At 42.8% G+C, this 18,277-nt stretch overlaps 1 protein-coding gene across 1 annotated transcript in view; it reads left to right on the forward strand.

Annotated features, from left to right (window-relative positions):
- The window catches only part of slco3a1a (solute carrier organic anion transporter family member 3A1a), a 39,836-nt gene that overhangs the window by 9,254 nt on the left and 12,305 nt on the right, over positions 1-18,277 (forward strand). The gene's annotated exons all lie outside the window — the stretch shown is intronic.

An 18,277-nucleotide genomic window follows, 5' to 3' on the forward strand; every position in this document is an offset into this window, starting at 1 on the left:
TGACTGTGCCTGTAATTTGTTGTCCAGACTGCCACATCAGCCTTTGATAGAGTGCAGGAGATGTGTCCGCATAGTGCGTGATGTTTGTTATCAGTGTGGCGCAGAGACAATGAGAGCCTGAATGTAGGATGAGTTCAGGCTGGCACACACCCATCCTGCTGTGTGGCTGCCTTTTGTCGCCCAAATACAGATGTGACCCGTGAAACAAAGGCAGCAGTGTGCTCTTGTAATCCCTAGCCCAAAGCTGATTTTCTTAATTGCCGTCCTTTGTGTTTATTTGTCCCGAACATGAGCTGTTTTCACAGAAAGCACCCCGAGCTTTGTCTGGAACAATAAAGATCCTGACGAAGTAGCACAAACGGCTCTGACATTTTCGCACCGCTGTGTAGCAGCTTGTTAGCGGTTTGCGGTGGGAGGTGGACTGTGGATGATTGAAGTTTGGCAGGCGTAAGGGAGAGGTGGGGGGAGATTTGGTTCTGTCCTCCTCTGATAAGCTGCAAGGAGAGTTGGAGGAAAAAACAAGCGGTGAGCAGCGGGGAACAATGTGGTATTGAGTCGTGCTCAGCTGATCGTCCTAATCCTTCTGCTGCAGGCATGTCATGCGCCCTCAGCTGCATGAATGGTGCAGATTGTCTGAAATGCTGAGTGATTTCCTTTCAGTTACTGTAACGTATTTTGATTATTCATCAGCTCACGTCAGCATTAGCATTGTTTTAGCGTCGACGCTACTGTTGTGGTCCTGCAAGTTTTAAACAGGTTCTGTTTGATTTGTCTTTCAGTTTCAGTTTTCAACACACATGCGATAATATCATCAAGTCGACGCTTCTGGATTATTTTTTTAAAAACTACATTGTGGGTTTTTCAAAATATAAAAGTAGTGCCATTCATCTTGTCTGTAGGGGTTGTTCAAGCTAGTTTCGATTGGGATTGCTGTGAAGAAACCGTTAACACATACATTAGAGAGTGTGAAAGCTGAGAGATGTGTTGCATTAGTGTGTTTAGTCAAACTTCCTCTGCTTCCACGGCAGTCTCTCTTTCACACTGCTAGATTACATGTGTGTCAACATGTAGTCTAGTCTGTCGAGTCTTCCACAACTTCAAGTGTTGAAGCATGGCGGATTTCTTATTTTAATTAATTCCCTTTAGTTATTTCGGTATATCACATAACTGCTAGTTCAGCCCGAGGTTAAAATCGTCACAATTAACCCTGTTTAATGATACACGACGCCATGTGTAAGCAGCACAAATTGTAAGCAAGCACAACTGTTGCCCACCACGCATTTTCACCCAGTGATGAGTTATTGTTAAAATTAGACTCTGAGATAAACAGACAGGTGAAAAGTGGACGGCTTAGGAGGAGGCCCGTACAGGCCTGTAACAGTACGGCGGTGCAGGGAGAGCATAGCAGAGAGGCCTGGAGGAGAGCCATAATTACAGAGTAAGGCAGGAATGCCAACCAGCCAGCCATGAGGTGGGTCTGAGTGGGCCGGGACGCACACGCATACCACACAGGCCTGTGAAAAACAACTCCTCCAGAGGCTCCGGCTGCCTGCTTTTACTTCTGTTACTGTGTGTGTGCTGCTGCAGACATGTCTTACTGCCGCTTTGCTGTAAAACACACGACGGCAAAGTCTCCTCTGACTCTTCGGATAGCTTTTTGTCTGGTTCAGACATGTCCACTGTCGTTGTTTAGATTTTATTTGGAGCCCGTATTGTTAAGTGTTCTTCTTAAAAGGAAGCACTTGAGTGTTCTCAAGAAACCAGCTCGAATGCCACTGCCAAACGTTCAAGTTAAGTTAAACATCAACATGTATTTTTTTTTTTGTTTTGATTTGTTTTCTTAGTCTAGACGTAGGCACTCATCATTGGCCAACGGAAACAAATATGATTGGACAGATTGCGTCAACAGGATCTCCATTCCCACTGCTCTATGACCTTTCACTATCCACTGCTAATTCTGGCTCTTCCCACAGGATCCCCGCCTGCATAAATATACTGTAGAGGACACACATAGAAGAGTTTAGAGCTGACGTTGTGCGCTGTACTGCACAAACCTGTCACTCAGCTTCCTCTCTAGGTTTGAGAAGCTTTTAAACTTTCCAGAGTTTCTTCATTAAACTATAATGCAATGTATATAGTGCCTACAGTACAGTACATATATGAGTAGACTGAGAGTATGACATCAATTAATTAATCAAAATTATGACGTATGGATCATGTGAAATTCCACAGATCTTTAAATGTTGCTCATGCATAATAAATATGGCATGTATTTGCATAGATTCAAAAGTACGGTTTTCCAAATTGCGATAAAGCAATGCTGACATTGTTACACAGAAAAAATATACTTACCCAGTATCAGCATACTGTTCTTGGGAAGTCGTGTGTGGTAACGTCAACATTAGGTCGTGAGAACCCCGCTGCTAGGCAACTGTCGGCCACCGAGGCTAATGGTCAGTAAGCTAATGACTGGATTACTTAGATGCAAAGTGCAAAGGCCTAGCAACATTTTCCTCACACATACTATAAGATTACAATATATTAATTTAGCATCCACCTCTGCTCGCACTTACGAGGTTGTAAATACCACAAGATGGCGCCGTTCGTGTGTAGTGCGGACTACTTGTGATTGCAGCAAACACGATCCCATCTGAAGGCAGCCTGTCTAATGGCAGGTTTTGTTAGCTTTGGACAGAGCCAGGATTATTTTAACGCTAGCTTATTAAAGCATCTTCCAGATGTAGCTTCATATTTAGCATTGAGGGTCTTTGCGACGAAATAAAAGTGTGTTTTCTAATTATTACAACTGTTACTAAGTTATGTGTTATATGTTCACATTTGAGATGACTAATGCCTACACCCATACTAACAGCACTACAAGCTAAATGCTAGGTCCGCATGCTAACATGCTGGTGTCCATTTTTGACCTGGTGGTGGCACTAGAGGAAAGTCATTGTGATTTCTTTCTTGGCACCGTAAATGTGAGCGAGTGAGTCTCGTGAAAGTCAGTCAAATAATTGTTAATAAATTCTAATATTTCCACTGTGGCTCACTGAATGAGCTACTAGCTATTTGCTAGCCGGCTAGCTGTAGCGCATCAAAACAGCTCAAAAAAACATCTCGAGATCATTCTGTTTAGCTACTAAATGTAGTTTTATTGTTTTAAGACCACTGTCAACAAAACCTGTCCAGCAAACAACAGCTGAGGAGCCGTTCCAATGGCAGCCACGCCTTTGTTTAATAAATGCATGTTAAAAATATATATTACAAGAGCTTTGCTATAATTTTTGACTGCAAAAACAATTATGATTATTATGATTTCACATGGACTTTACAGCTGTATCCTTCAATAACAGAAAGCGGCCGGCACAAAATATGACAGAGCTAACAAGTATGAAATGGATCTGACTTGTATTGGTAAACACTGAGCGACTGCAGCAGGCATGTGCTCTTTAGCCCGCTCTAACCCTCCCTCCCTCCCTCCCTCCCTCGCTCTCTCTCTCTCTCTATCTCCCTTCTTAACCAAACTACCAAACTAGGAGTTATGTGAAACCGTGAAGGTCTGTTTTTTACACCGTGGCTGGAAACAAGCCTCTATCTGGAGAATCCAAAGAACTCTCCTATCTCTGTTTTTTGCTGTTTTGCACAGTTACTGTATATTACTTATCGAACCTGCATGTCCAGCTATTTTCTTATGCTATATTTCATCATGTTATGTTCACTCGAGCTCTGCAGGAATAAATTTAGCCTGGGGTTTGTTAGGAAAACGGATCGCAGTAGTTGCAGTGACAAAGGTCTCAGAGGGATCCTCGAGAGACTTGTCAACATTCCTGCTGAAACGCTCCGACTCCGAACAGTTGCTGCAGTAGGGCGTTTATATAAGCTACTTAAACTCAGCGCATGTTAATGTCATCTTGAAGGATTAGATTCTAAATGGGTTTTTCCGTCCCCGCCATAAGCTGCATGCTGAGTTTGCCTAGCAACACCAGTTTGGTTTATCTCAAGATGATAAATGACGTTGCAGCAAACATTCAACCAGGCGCTGCTCCTCTGCATCGCTGTAATGAACTGTGTGGGCTTGTCTGGCAGGATGCAACTGTCTGCTGTGCTATGAGCGGAGTGACCCAGGGCTATTTGCACTGAGCTGCAGGCCTGGATGCAGGGACCACCCCCTGCTCTGTTACTTTCAGTCTGGTCACACGGGGTAGAGGGGGCCGTGAACAGGAGATTATCTTGTATCTAACCAGTCAACAACATGTTGTCTCGGAGCTAATCACTAATTATCCCCAAATACTCTGGAGTATCACATCATGTAAAACAGAAGAAGAAAGCTGACATACTGCTGAGCAGAGGGAGATTGCACACATCACAGAGCTCCCCTTTTGGTTAATTGGAAGTCACTCTGATTGATTAGGAACTTGCCCCAAGTAGAAAGGTTCATTAAATTTAAGCAGAAGGAGTTATTTGATGCAGGTCTGCTGTTCTTCCTTGAATCTAATAAAGTCGTCTCTCAGTCCTGAGCAGTGATGAGGCATAACATACTGAGCGAATCTGTCCACTGTTAATAATTTGGGATTCATCAGGAGCTGCAGATGACGAGCGTTGATTAAAGTTTAAGTGCAGATCTGATTGAATTAACCCCAGATTGGAGTTATCTCGGTGCAAGGTTGATTTTTCCCGATTCCTCCTGCAAAGTCAGGCCGCGGAGCAGTCTCAGACGGACTCGTCATCTCAAGTGAATCACCTCCCTCCGTCAATCTGCTGTTTTTGTGGGACAGTTTTTGCAGCCGGGCCGTAATTATGCCATCGCATGTGTTGCTACAGTCTGTCCGGTCGCCTCTGTTGTCCGTCTGGCTGCTCAGGTCAGATGTAAACAAGCAGAGTATCACTCAAATCCTCGTGTACTTTTGGTTTTGACAGGCAGTGGCAGAAAACACAGAGGAACAGCACCGACCAATTAAGATAGATACCGGTTTGGATAGATTCCGCGGATTTGTTTTTTCATCTCGTCGGTACAGTGTGGAAATTATTCAGTGTTGGCGGCGACATCAGCAGGGACGTGGCATTTTTATGTGATATTTTAGTTGTTTACAGTTACTGCTGTTACAAGGACTCATATGAAGAAATCGTGAGAAAGAGGAACTGTTATTTAAGTGTTATCGTTAGTTTAATGAGTAGCCGATAAGCAGAAATGTACGATGACGTCATTTATATTTTAGGTTCAACTTCTAATTGTTTTTGCTTCAACTGCTGCTCACGTACAGACACCAGAAATATACAGTATTATTCATGTTCACCACGCAGCCTTACAACGCTGTACCTCCTTTACAGCGCAGTGAGTCCCATGTTTCACTTTAAAGACTTTTAATGTGCTTATTCGTCATCTGTTTTATACAAAAACGTCCCATTCTCACGTAGACGTGATGAAATAAAAGATGCAACAATGCAGTGACTCAGCTGCATCGACTCTGGCGGGTGGGGCGGGGGGTACCTGAGTGATGATTCCAATAATTTCCATTGAGGTAGCATCCCTCATGGCTGCCTGTTGCCCACAAGAGTCATTAATCATGGCGCTTCAAGAGAGCCCAGCACTACAAGTGTGGAGAGTTTGACCCTTTTAGGATTGTTTTTATAGTTCCGCTGATGATGGACAACTTTTCTGGTCTGGTGAATCTTTGATCTGTCAGTTGGAGCATCGGGGGATTGAGGAAAAAAAAAAAAATGTGAGTTTGGTCAGTAAATAGGTCAGAGCTCTGTCGATATGGGTGACAGATATGAGACCTCAGGCCGTATCACCAGAGCCTTCTGAGCCGTGTGCTGCAGCTTCTAGCTATTGACAAGAGCACGTTTGATTTTTGATGTTTGTTTTTTTTTGGTTTTCTCTGCCACATTACCATCCATAGCTGTGGAGGCGAAGCTCAATAGCCTGAAAGGTGTTTCATGTAGCCATCTGCCCGATCGTGCCTATCGATTTGGCCCGAATGTGCTCGTTTCACCTTTTCATCTCCACCATGACTCCCTGCGGCGTCTGTAAACCTCACGATGCCCGAGCCAGTCTTCTTGGCGCAATCTGGGTCAGGCTCTGTCACTGCTGATTAAAAAGGGGGATTTTTTTTTTTTTTGTCATCCACTGAGGGGAGGAGCGCGGGGATAAGAGGTGGGAGGAGACGTATCATAAACACAGCGGCATAAGCACGCTGTTGCCACAGAAACGGTTGATAGGCTGCTTTTTTTTTTGTTTTGTTTTGTTTTTTTACAATGAGATTGAGATGCTCAGTTGTCTCTTTGCTCCTGCTGTGGAGGATACAGCTGCTGGTTTAAGCTACAAAGAGCGTTTGCAAATCACAGAGATGATGGTAAGCTTCCACACTTGGATGTAGCGTACACTTAACTGCTCATTTAAAAAAAAAAAGTCTATGGTAAATCCTGACCTTGGTCAAGGACTTTACTTAGGAAATACAGTTTCTCGCTGCACTCGTGGCTTTACCGCAAATCCCAAGCCTCATTGATTGAGTGGTGTGTAAGTGGTTACCGTGTGGGCTCCTAGCATCGCTCAGGTGCATGGTCAGCACTTAATCCCCCATATCAGTGATGGCAGAGAGTGAAGGATAACAGTGCCTAATTAAATGGACTCTGATCAATAGGTGGAAACTAATTATAAATAACAGTTTGTTTCAATAAAATGTATTCACTGTTTCTCTCCAGTACCAACACATTACGCTCCGCTTGATAAGTGCTGAGTCAGACGGTTTCCCTGCCACTCTGTAGTTTTATGTACACTGACAGGTTATAAATCAAAATTGCATTAAATATATACAGTGGTGCTGGTTTTCAAGCGCTGTGCAATAATTAAAGTCAAAATTATTCGCTGACCTTCCGCGGGATTCTGTGGTTTCGTCCCGTTATCATTTTTCTGTGCTCCATAATTAAAAATGCATTATTTTCAGTTAAAATTAATCGAAATGACATGCCAAAGAGTGACTGGTGTTTTCATGTTTCATTCATTTAATTTATTTTTTTTTCGAGGAAAAATGTGATTAGCGTAAAGTTTAAATATTAAATTAAACATTCCAGAAAATTAGCAACAGACTAATGGAAGAAATGTGACTTCTTCTAGTTCAGGAGTTGAATGCAGGTCACTGAACAGATGGGCTCCTGTGGCCGTTCGTGTATAAAAGTCTTAAAGGGTTTTGTGGTCTGCAAAATGTAACGCACCGGTTACGCTTGGCTGGCTTCTGTTGGTGAGCATCTGTGGCCCTGTTTTTTCTGGTGTGTCTCCCAATGTTGCCGGTAGTTGGGCAACTGTTATTCTGCTGATTCATAGTGTTAAACCAGCGAGTATCTGATCAGCTCAGGGAACCAGAGCACAAGAAGGACATCGGAAATGACAAAAGTAAAAAAAAAAAAAGTTTTTTCATCTTCTCTAATCTGAACATTCAGATGTGTTTACATCGATCAGCCACAACATTGTGACCACTGACAGGTGGAGTGAATAACACTGACCATCTTGTGACAATGCAGTGTTCTGCTGGGAAACTTTTGGACATGGCATACATGTGGATGTTAGACATGTAGCACCCACCTAGACCAGATCAGGCACCCCCACCCCATAGCAATGACACTCCTTGATTGCAGCAGTCATCCCCAGCAGGATGCAGCCTGACACAGGCACACACACAAAAACAGTTTAGGAACAACTCAAAAAACATGAAAAACAGCACAAGGTGTTGACCTGGCCTCCAAATTCACTAGATCCCAAACTGGTCAAGTATCTGTGGGATGCACTGGAACAAGCCTGATCCACAGAGGCCCCTCTCCTCAACCCAAAGGACCCAAGACCCTCACTAACAACATACTGTTTTGGATGCACAAGGGAGATCTACACAATATTAGGCAGGTGGTCATATTGTTATGCCTGATCGGTGCAAGGAGCCAGCTATGTACAACAGTTTGTTGCTGTTTCCTGCTTCCTAGCCTCACTAGTAGCTCCTCTGGTTTCCAGGAAGAGTTATTTCCTTCCACACAGGTGCACAACATGTGTGCCAGCTGGCCGTTGGCAGTAGTCCTTGTGGTTTGTTCATGTGCAAGTTTTTGGTCCAGACACAGATGACATGAGGTGATCTGACAGTCACCCTCCACTGCCAGTAGATCGTTGACGTCATTTTGCTGTGTCCCCACCTCAAACTGTCCAACGGTGTAAGATGTACAACACACTCGGCTAGAAAAACGGGTTAAGCTCAGGCGGCAGGGCTTTACTTCTTCTCTCGCTCGTGACTTTCACATTCACTTCTTAACATGCCAATATCCGCTGCAGCTGCTGTTATTAAAAATTTTAACTGTAGCTAATGTGGCTTTAGTTGGGAACAAATTGCTCTCCTTAACAAAAAAAGGCTCTAAGTAAATGCACAAAAAGATCATCTCACATCTCAAATGAATCCTAAAGGTCTATTATTGACAAATAAGCTAATATGGAATAATTGAGTCAAGGACTAAAATGATAAGTTGGTTTGATTCTGGAGTCAGACCTGAATACTGTAGAAGTATGCTGACCTGATACACCAGTATTAACCCCAATGTATATTATATAATTATAATCAGTTCATTCAGTCATTCTAATGTACTAATAGCTGTAGCAAGAGAGTATTGGCTATTTATTGACAGATAACCATAGCTGAGGCATCGGAAGCTATAATATTGGCCACATTACAACATCTATCCATTTCTGTGTTTGTCTTGTCACTGTGATGAATGGTTGTCAGCCACTTCTGTCTATTTGTCTCCTCAAAACACCTCCTCATCACATTCTCCCCATCGATTCTCCCCTTCCTCAGGATGTAGCACAATCGGTGCTCCATTTTAATTGGCGCCGGCATGTTGTTGTACAATCGGCTCCATATTATGCGCCTGCTTCTCCCGTGTTCCTGGAGAAAAAGGGGGGAAACAAGCTGTTGGCATCTCTATCCCGATAATTAGGCCAAACCACCTGCTGAAGAAGCTGTTACCAGCTGCCGTCAAAGAGTCCCAAACCTCTCTCTGCTCCTCGTCTTCAATGGAGCAGCTGCAGCTCTCCAGCAGAGAGCGTATCTGCACTGGACTTTTGCCCTTTGCCTTCATCCTACCAACCCACTGGCCAACAATGGAGGCTGTGTGCGGCTTCGTCTCTGCTCCAACATGTGAAGCTGATTACAAACAGATCACTGTACGACAAGGCTTTGCTCTGTTGCATTAACTCCTACACACCGTCTAGGCGTTGTTCTCTCCCTCTGTCTCTTTGTGCGTCTCCTCCTCTGCTGACCCGGCGATCACAGAGTTTGCAGTCTGGCCGAGCCCTCACATCAGTGCCACGTTTGAAAACATGCCCGGCCTGTTTATGTAATGCTTTAGCGCAGAAAGACCATCATTATTATTCAGACAGCAGTCGACGCTTGCATTACTGTAATATTTGAAATTGCTAGGCTTGCACTGAAAAGACCGGACAGCGGTGACCCGCAGAAACAGGGAATTAAAACTATTGATCATTTTAATGACGTGCGCTGTTCACCTCCGGGTTACTAACAGTGATCCTTGTTTCTTTAATTAGGAGTTTGGATTTAAATCCATAGTACATGAGACAAAAACAAATGGACCTGCAGTCAGAGCCGTCTAATACCGATGCCATTTAGGTTAATGAAGGCTTTTACTGCTTCCTGGAATACTTTGATGACACGAGGTTAATTGGACTCAAAGATTAACTCACTGCGTGTCGGGTTAGAGTGGCCTAATGCCACTGACCTACAAGGTGGAAGAAGAGACGGATTACAAGCCAGCATGAATACGCACAAGAAAGCCTTTGGCACTTTCTTGTAAAAGAAAAGTAAGTGTGTGTGAGTGTGTTACATAATTAAACATCATCTTGGCCCCAGGTGAGTAAACCATTCAAATGAAGTCAAGAGGTGCCTGTAAAAGGACCCGATCCATCGGTTCATCAGTAGCTGGTTAAAAATGTTCAAGTCTCAGCAGTTTGAGGACTACGTTTACATTCGCGCACTATTACAATTTTCCAGACAACTGCAATATTCCTACTAACGTCTTTCAGGGTGAGAATATATTACTATTCAGCCAATATTCCTGTTTGCATTTATTTTCCACCAACTTTTTCAACCATGCAAACACAACCTCCCTCTTTCATTTCCTTCAACCCTCTTCTGAAAATGGTTTTCCGTATTACTACATATCCAAAATTGTGTTACACTGATCAGCCGCAACATTAAAACCACTGACAGGTAAAGTATATCCTGTCACAATTCAAAGTTCTGCTGGGAAACTTTTGGACCTGGCTTTCTTGTGGATGTTATTTAGACATGTACCGTCCACCTAGACCAGACCAGGCACCCCCACCCCATAGCAATGACACTCCTTGATGGCAGCAGTCAGGAACAACTCAAAAAACATGAAAAACAGCACAAGGTGTTGACCTGGCCTCCAAATTTCCTAGATCCCAAACTGATCAAGTATTTGTGATATGATCCACAGAGGCCCCTCCCCTCAACCCATAGGACCCAAAGGCCCCCACTAACATCATTCTGTGTGCCAGACACCACAGGACACCCTCAGAAGGCCCATGTCCATTCTCTGATGAGTCACAACTGTTGAAAAAAGAAATCACATTAAAATTGGATGTAAAATAAAACATAAACATCTAATGTACGGCATCTTCAGCACAATTATTTTTTGTAGTGTACTGAAAATTAAAATTGTCATTGACTCTTTTGTAAATTATATGACAACTAAAATAATCCTTCCTCCCAGTCACTGTTTTATTGTGTTCATGCCAACTCTTTTATTCTTTTTTTATACATAAGAGGTAAAAAAAAAAAAAAAAGATCATCTGTGCCCAACAGTCCTATTTTATAATTCAGAGGCTGTGACAGCCGAGTGGCCACATCTCTTTGGATGACAATACAGGGAAAAAATCACTTAAGTGAAACACTCTGCAGCGGGACGGGAAAAGAAAAAAGTTTTATCGAGTGAGATACAAGACAGAGCTGGAACAGTGAAGGCCTGTCATGGAAGTAAATGCGTTTTTAATCCAGAAAAAATCCTCATCTGGTCCTCATGCATTATATAAAACAGAGTGAAGCCATCATATTAAACTTTGGGGAAAGAACACACTCCATTCGAGTGTTCATATCCTGTGTGTGTGTGTCTCCTTACAGATAAAACACTGGATCCTGATGATAAATGATCAGAAAAGGCCAAGTCAACAAAGAAAAGGAAATTAAAAATGTGAAGGACTGGAAAGTATTTATTGTAACACTTGTAAGGGGATGTGAAGCTGGTTTACAGTACAGCAGGAGACCTGGCTACTCAGTCGGAGCACAAACATTGTCATTTGTGGCATTTCATGAATGAGAATGTGGATGGAAAAGTACAAAAAGCATCTATTATACTGATCCTTTAATATCAAAAAGACTCATATGGTTATTATCCTGGCATTATCATGTTTATTGCACATTTGGCCACAAAACTTTAAGATCAGTTTGCAGTGCTGGTGTGGAGACGTCCAAAAGAACAGCCCGCAGATTTGGTTGGATGTAAGAGCACACCAGCTTTCGAATATTATGAATGTACACCAATCAGGCATAAATATTGTGTAGGTCTCCCTTGTGCCTCCAAAACAGTTCTGACTCATCAGAGAATGGACATGGGCCTTCTGAGGGTGTCCTGTGGTGTCTGGCAACAGAATGCTGTTAGTGGGGGCCTTTGGGTCCTATGGGTTGAGGGGAGGGGCCTCTGTAGATCAGACTTGTTCCAGTGCATCCCACAGACACTTGATCAGTTTGGGATATGGTGAATTTGGAGGCCAGGTCAACACCTTGTGCTGTTTTTCATGTTTTTTGAGTTGTTCCTAAAGCGTTTTAGTGTGTGTGTCTGTGTCAGGCTGCATCCTGCTGGGGATGGCTGCTGCCTTCAAGGAGTGTCATTGCTATGGGGTGGGGGTGTCTGGTCTGGTCTAGGTGGGTGGTACATGTCTAAGTAACATCCACACGAATGCCAGGTCCAAAAGTTTCCCAGCAGAACATTGAATTGTCACAAGATGGTCAATTTTATTTATTTCTTCTGTCAGTGGACATAATGTTATGGCTGATCGGTGTATGTGGTCATTGGCATTTGACTCATTGATGAATGTACCTCAGATATTTGTGCTGTAACTTACATTAAGTGTTACAGTAACAGGCTTATCTGACATCGGGACATAGAAACGCCAGCGTCTCTGTAAAGCTGCGGTGTGTTTTGTGTGGAATTATCCGACGGCTGAGTAAGATAAACGCTACTGTACAAGTGTATGTACAGTAAAGCTGGTGAAAGTCATCAGCAGTCTAGACTCGTATCAGGAGGCTGCTGATAAGAGGTGGTGAAGGCCCGACATCGACCTCCCGTTTCAGGATGCGACCTCTGTGGGCTTAAACCAGAGCCAGAGCCAGGCTTAACGTGGCAGGGTGTCGAGGGGGAAAAAAGGCCGGGCGGCGCTCTGCAGTAACACCACCGCTCATCCTCAGGGTCAAAATGCTAATAGTATTAAACCAGTCCTCAGGCTGCAGTTTTACATATTAATATAGTGGCCATATGGCGTCAGTTTGACCGTTTAAACACACGTCTGCTCCGGTTCAAGTGAAAACTCCAGATCACGGCCGGATGTGTGCGGTAGGCCGGTGTGGTGAAGGTCCTCTTGTCAAATTTGAGGTGATTTGACGTAAACGGAAGTTAAAGTAGGATGATCCTGATGTAATGGCATTCGAATGTGAGTTGAAAGTTTACTTTAAGCTTTGGCTTGTTATTTAGGTCATGGCGGTGAGGAGTCACCCGGGTTACTATAGGCTACAGCTGACCAACAAAGCCACTCATTTATTTAGAGCTGTATCATTAAGGTGAGACTCGGCTGATCTATCTGGGCAGTAATTCTTATTAGCACTTAGCACTTCGACTGGTACATTTTATACGTGGTTTTCATGGGACAGGGAAGCTGCTGAAGATGCACAGAGTCGGCGAGACTTCCTGTCTGCATTGGTAATAATGTATTCCTTGACAAGTGATGTTGACGTTGATACTAAAAGCCACTCAGGCGGGTCGTGGCTTCGCTTCCTGCGGTGAAAGCTGCTGTCTAATGCTGTTAGTAGTTACTTATGGATCACTGAAGATTTGGTGGCCATTAATCTCCGCTGTACCTCATCAAAATAGACTTCACCTTAGAGGTGACTCTGGTGTGACTTTTACCTGTCTGCAGTAATCCTGTCGGAGTTTACATAACAATAAACTCTTCGGTCATCATCTGACATTTTGGCTTTTGTGTTTAAAGAATTTAAATCGTATTTGTTACCAGCAAAAGGGTTTCGTAGTTGTCAAATGAATGTCACAAACCGGCTAAGCTGGATTAAAGTGTTCATGGTATAATTCAAAAATACAAGTGGAAGCGGTTTTTCAGACCAGAGAATAAGATAAGAATTTTGTCAGTACCCCGCAGGGTGACTGAAGACAAATGACTGAGATCAGATCTGATGGCGACAAAAGTACAAAAAAGAAACCAGAAGATGAAACTTTTACTAGACAAACAGATGAATTAAATTTTTTTTCCCGAACTTCAGTATGTACTTGTGAACTAATCACTGTGATCTCACACAGTGTGTTCATCAGTCTGTGTTATTAGCAGATTTATGAGGCATGGAAGTGCCCGAGTAACTTTTACCAATGATGTACGAAGACCTGATATCTATATGTGTTTACTTATAAAAGGACAGATAAAAAAAAAACGTTGTGTGTAGATGGTTTAAAAAGACAATACGTAGGAGATAATGTACTGATTAAATAAAGCCACAGATTGGCAAGATTTAGTTTGTCACTATGCCGTCAAAATAAAAGCAGCATGCATTTTGCACGGTGTAGGGATGGGAAAACAAATTTGGGTTCTAGTTGAGAACTGAACTGTACAGTCCGTCAGAAATGTTTACCTCGGAGTTTATCAGATGCTGGCAAACTCTTACTCCTTCATCTACGCCGCTGGAAACATGCAATCATGGCGGGAAAGGAGTAAACATCCCAAAACGTGGCTTTGTTTCATGAAGAAAGACGGCAACAATGCCTAGTTCTAATCTGTTAAATGCAGATTACATGTAAGAATGGAAACCCTTGATATCTTTGATGCTGCACCAGGGCAGCTGCTTCCCAACCGAGCAGCGCGTCGATCACTGGGGGTAAATTTCCTGTACTGTATGTTATGTAACATTAACGTCACACAGACAGATTTAGCAGATTTATTTCTTTGGCTGAGAAATTCCAAATGAAAGTGAATGCTTTACAAATACTGCTCTCATGCTACAGCCAGCTCGACTTTAATCAGCTTTGTAGAAAACTGATCAGGAATCAGTCAGGGACATGAAAAGGCATTCGACTGATTAGCAGAAACAGTAATGACCAGGTCAGGTGATGCGCCCACCTTGTCGCATAAAAAAAGTTGATTAAAAAAAAAGGTTTTCTGCAACATCATCAGTGCTGATAACTAATTATGCTCTCACCCTACCCTCACCCAACGACATTCAATCTTCACCAACGACCAATCACTCTGATTGCATGTAGAACTTGTAAATCCTGACGTGGTTTTGAAAGATTTTCTAGCTACGATAAATTAGAAAAGGAGATAAAAAGTGACGGGTTGTGATGGGACACTGTGCTCAATTTGAACTGTCTCTTGGAATTGCATCAGCTGTTAGTTCAGCTTACAATCTTCAGTCCGCACTGATGTTACATTCTTGGTTTTGTCCACAACTACCTACTTTTGTACCATCTACCTTGTATTCGGTGGTCTGGCTACAGAGCTGAGTACAAGGTTCATGCAGTTGTGAGGAGCTATGAAAGCTGGGACCAAAGAGCACCGGCCATTGAGCTCCTTAGACTCACCACAGTCCTCCAGCAGTTCGCTTTTGTTTGTTTAGTGCGCCAATGGCTAACATTTTTTGCTCACGCCATGCTAGCCACCAACACATTAAGCTAACACGTTTGCCTTAATGCAGCTCAGCCCATCAGACTCTCTTCCTCAATTGCTTCACATTAGCAAACAATTCCATCAGCCAACAACAATCTAGGATGTAGTATATAAAAGGGTGCAAAACGGTGCACAGGCACTTAGGTTAAATTTGCACTGCAACACATTTAGCTGACTTGCCCACTTAACCTACCACACAAACCAAACTGTTCCTCGGCTACCTGAAGAAGAGACATTGCAAGTCTATAAGTCAAATTTGATCTTTACATTTTTCAGAGTTTACTGATAACTGAATGCGTGAATACTTTTACAATTATCGTAAACACCTGCATACTCATTGCATGCAGTAGAGGAAGCAGAGGGCATCTGTTAGTTGTGACTTGAGATGGTCGTCTGAATCTTTTGTGTCTTGTCAGTGTGAGTGATGTCAGCGTTTTTTTCAGTGGGATGTGCAGGAAATAGTCCGAGCTCAGCTTGACACCTCTGGCCTATTTCAGAGTCTCTCCAGCAGCTCTTCCATCTTAAAAATGTCTTTACGCTTCCACAGAGAGGATTTTACCACTGTGATGTACATCAGATGAGGAGAGGGCTTTGTTTGAAAGCTCTTTAAACCGTAAAGTCTTTCTTTGCTTTAGAGTAACTTTAAATGTAACATTGTGTGTCTGCTTTGTGCAGCCCTTGTGTCTTTTTTTTTTTCCCCTGCCCTTGATTTATTTTCTGACTTAAACCCCAGAGTTCAGATTCTCGCTCTTGCTTTTTCGTCATTTAGCTCAGTCTCGGTTTCGTTGTGGCCCCTCGTGAAAGTGGCACAAGCTGTTGTTTGGCCTCCTACGTTGCAGCGTCCCTTGCTCTTATTTAGCTAAGGGGATTACTGAGCCAACTTGAGCAGGATTAATGGAGGAGGAGAAGGAATTTCTTTTGTACAGTCAGAGCAGGAAAGATACTAAAGACCAATTTTTGTTTGCAGTGGACAGCGGACACAATTCAGCTTCATGCTACAGTTTAGCGTACTTGTCAGATAGGTAATTATTTCATTGTTGTGAGCGTCATTGTGCACAGGAAAACACACAGGGCTTCTGCGACCGTGCTTTTTGGCTACAGGATCTTTGCAGCTAGTTAGCATGGTGTCAGTGCGTAGTGATTAGTGTCAGTCCTCCTCAAAACAAGCTGTTGTCTTGGCAAATACACAGTTAGCACACTTCCATTACGTGCAATCCACGTATTCACACATTTTGGGCTGCACACATGATAAATCCCACATCAAGTAGACTGTGGCTTATTTGTAATGCATCTGATATTGCAATAATCATGTGTTTCTTTTTAACCTCATAGTGTGACGGTATATAATTTGTGGAGGACCTAGTATCTGTATCAGACAGTGTTAAATGGGGCCACAATATAGTCTCAGGAGTAATTTCATGAAGACCACAGCCCAGCCTGTCATAACTATCCTACATTTGGTTATGAGTTAATCTGTTGGTTGCATCAATCTGAACGTATAATATACGATGGAGGTGCTTCTCCTGTGTGGTTGCGCAAGACGTGTGAAAATGCAGGTGCAAGAAATGTCGTGAGAAATAGCACAACACCGGTGACCGCCTACTTAACCACAAGACGGCTACATGGGAAATACTGATTCTGTTGAAGAACAACCCTCGGTGTGTTTTTTATGTATTTATATATATTTTTTATTTCGCATTCACTATTCAAATGTGGTGCATAGGTCACGGGTTGCATCTGTGGGTTAATTAATATCTGGGAAAGGACGAGCATCATGGACAGTGGCTTTTCTACTGGTCTCTAAATAAATTAGAGGCAGACAAAAACACTAGGCCCGAGCTTTGTTATTGAATTACATCTGACGTGCTCCCCTGAGAGTATAATTCACAGGGTACTAAAAGGCTTGAGTGAAGTACAACATGAACAAATTAGTTTGTTTTGTGCTTATCTTGTAAGGGGACCGCTGCAAGGGAAAAGGGATTTAGAGGCAATTTGGAAAAGTAGTGTATTACAAAGATTATGCAGGGTTGTGGTTGCGTATTGTCCTTCATGGAGATTTAATGTGCTTAACTTGTACTTGTCTTTTTATCTGTGACCTCAGAGCAAGGGACGCCAGTCACTGTTGCTTATTTGAAATAAGATCAAGAGAAAGAATAACTGTGAACTGAGGAGAGAGAAAAAGTAAATCATATTTAGCTCTTAATTTATGTTAAAGGTCATTTATGTCCTCTGCTCTGCTTACTGATGTTACCTTTCAGGGATTGTGTGATATTTTTTTGAGTTACAAGAGTTGACAGCCCATTTTACACCGTGCCAGTTTCAGCACGCAAAGGTTAAAGTTGATAATTGTGAGAAAAAACTTTGGCCGTCGGTTCAAAGTGGTGGTCCGAGATTGCAGTGTGGAAAAATTGGTCCGGGGAGGAAATCTGTTGACCAAGGACAGGGTTGTCCTAGTTTTTTGTCAATTAAATGTAGGAAAGGAAACATACGCACCAAATCCAGAAAGGAGAACGTTTGTCTTACCTCTTCAAAGAAGAAAAGCTTGCGTAGCTGCATTTCAAAACATGAGAGCAGCACATATTTGCTTTAACATACTCTCTGACAGGCCTCTAAGTGACACTGTGCAGTCTGACAAAGACTAAGACCAGTATATTGCTAGAACCATCTTATACTGTATTTAATGTAAGTTACATGATGACAGACTAGAGGTGCCTTTAGTAGAGTAGATAGAAGCAACAGATCTATTATCTCAGCTTAACACAAATGCTGACAAAGTGTAGAAACCACGCGGCAGGGCTGAAATGAATCCAACATGGAATGACCTGCAGTTTCTCGATTGGCTGTTTGAGGCCTACTCCAAAAGTTTCAGTTGTATTATGGCGCAAAAGTATGCATAATTTAAGGTATGGCTGCTTTGTGTGATTGTGGTTGCCGTCGCAGGTGGCTTGCATCACTCGCTTGCCTCAGTTTCAGTCACGCTCCACCTCTATTTCTGATTTAGCTGTAAGTTTCCTCACAGTCAACTTCAGGAAACCTATGGGTGGCGTCACGGAGGATTCATCCATCTTTACGTACAGTACAATCAATGGAGGAAACAACCAGCCTTTGTGAAAGGAAAACGTTTGCTAGCTAGGTTTGCTAGCTTACATGTTATTTTTCATTCAAATTGAAGTGTTAAATTAGCAGTTTGCTATTTTACGTGGGCTAGTTCCAAATCATGTCTTGGCCACTTCTACTCTCAACATATAACATTTGTGAGCT

This window comes from Chelon labrosus (genome assembly GCF_963514085.1).
Source record: "Chelon labrosus genome assembly, chromosome: 11".
Taxonomy (NCBI): Eukaryota; Metazoa; Chordata; class Actinopteri; order Mugiliformes; family Mugilidae; genus Chelon; species Chelon labrosus.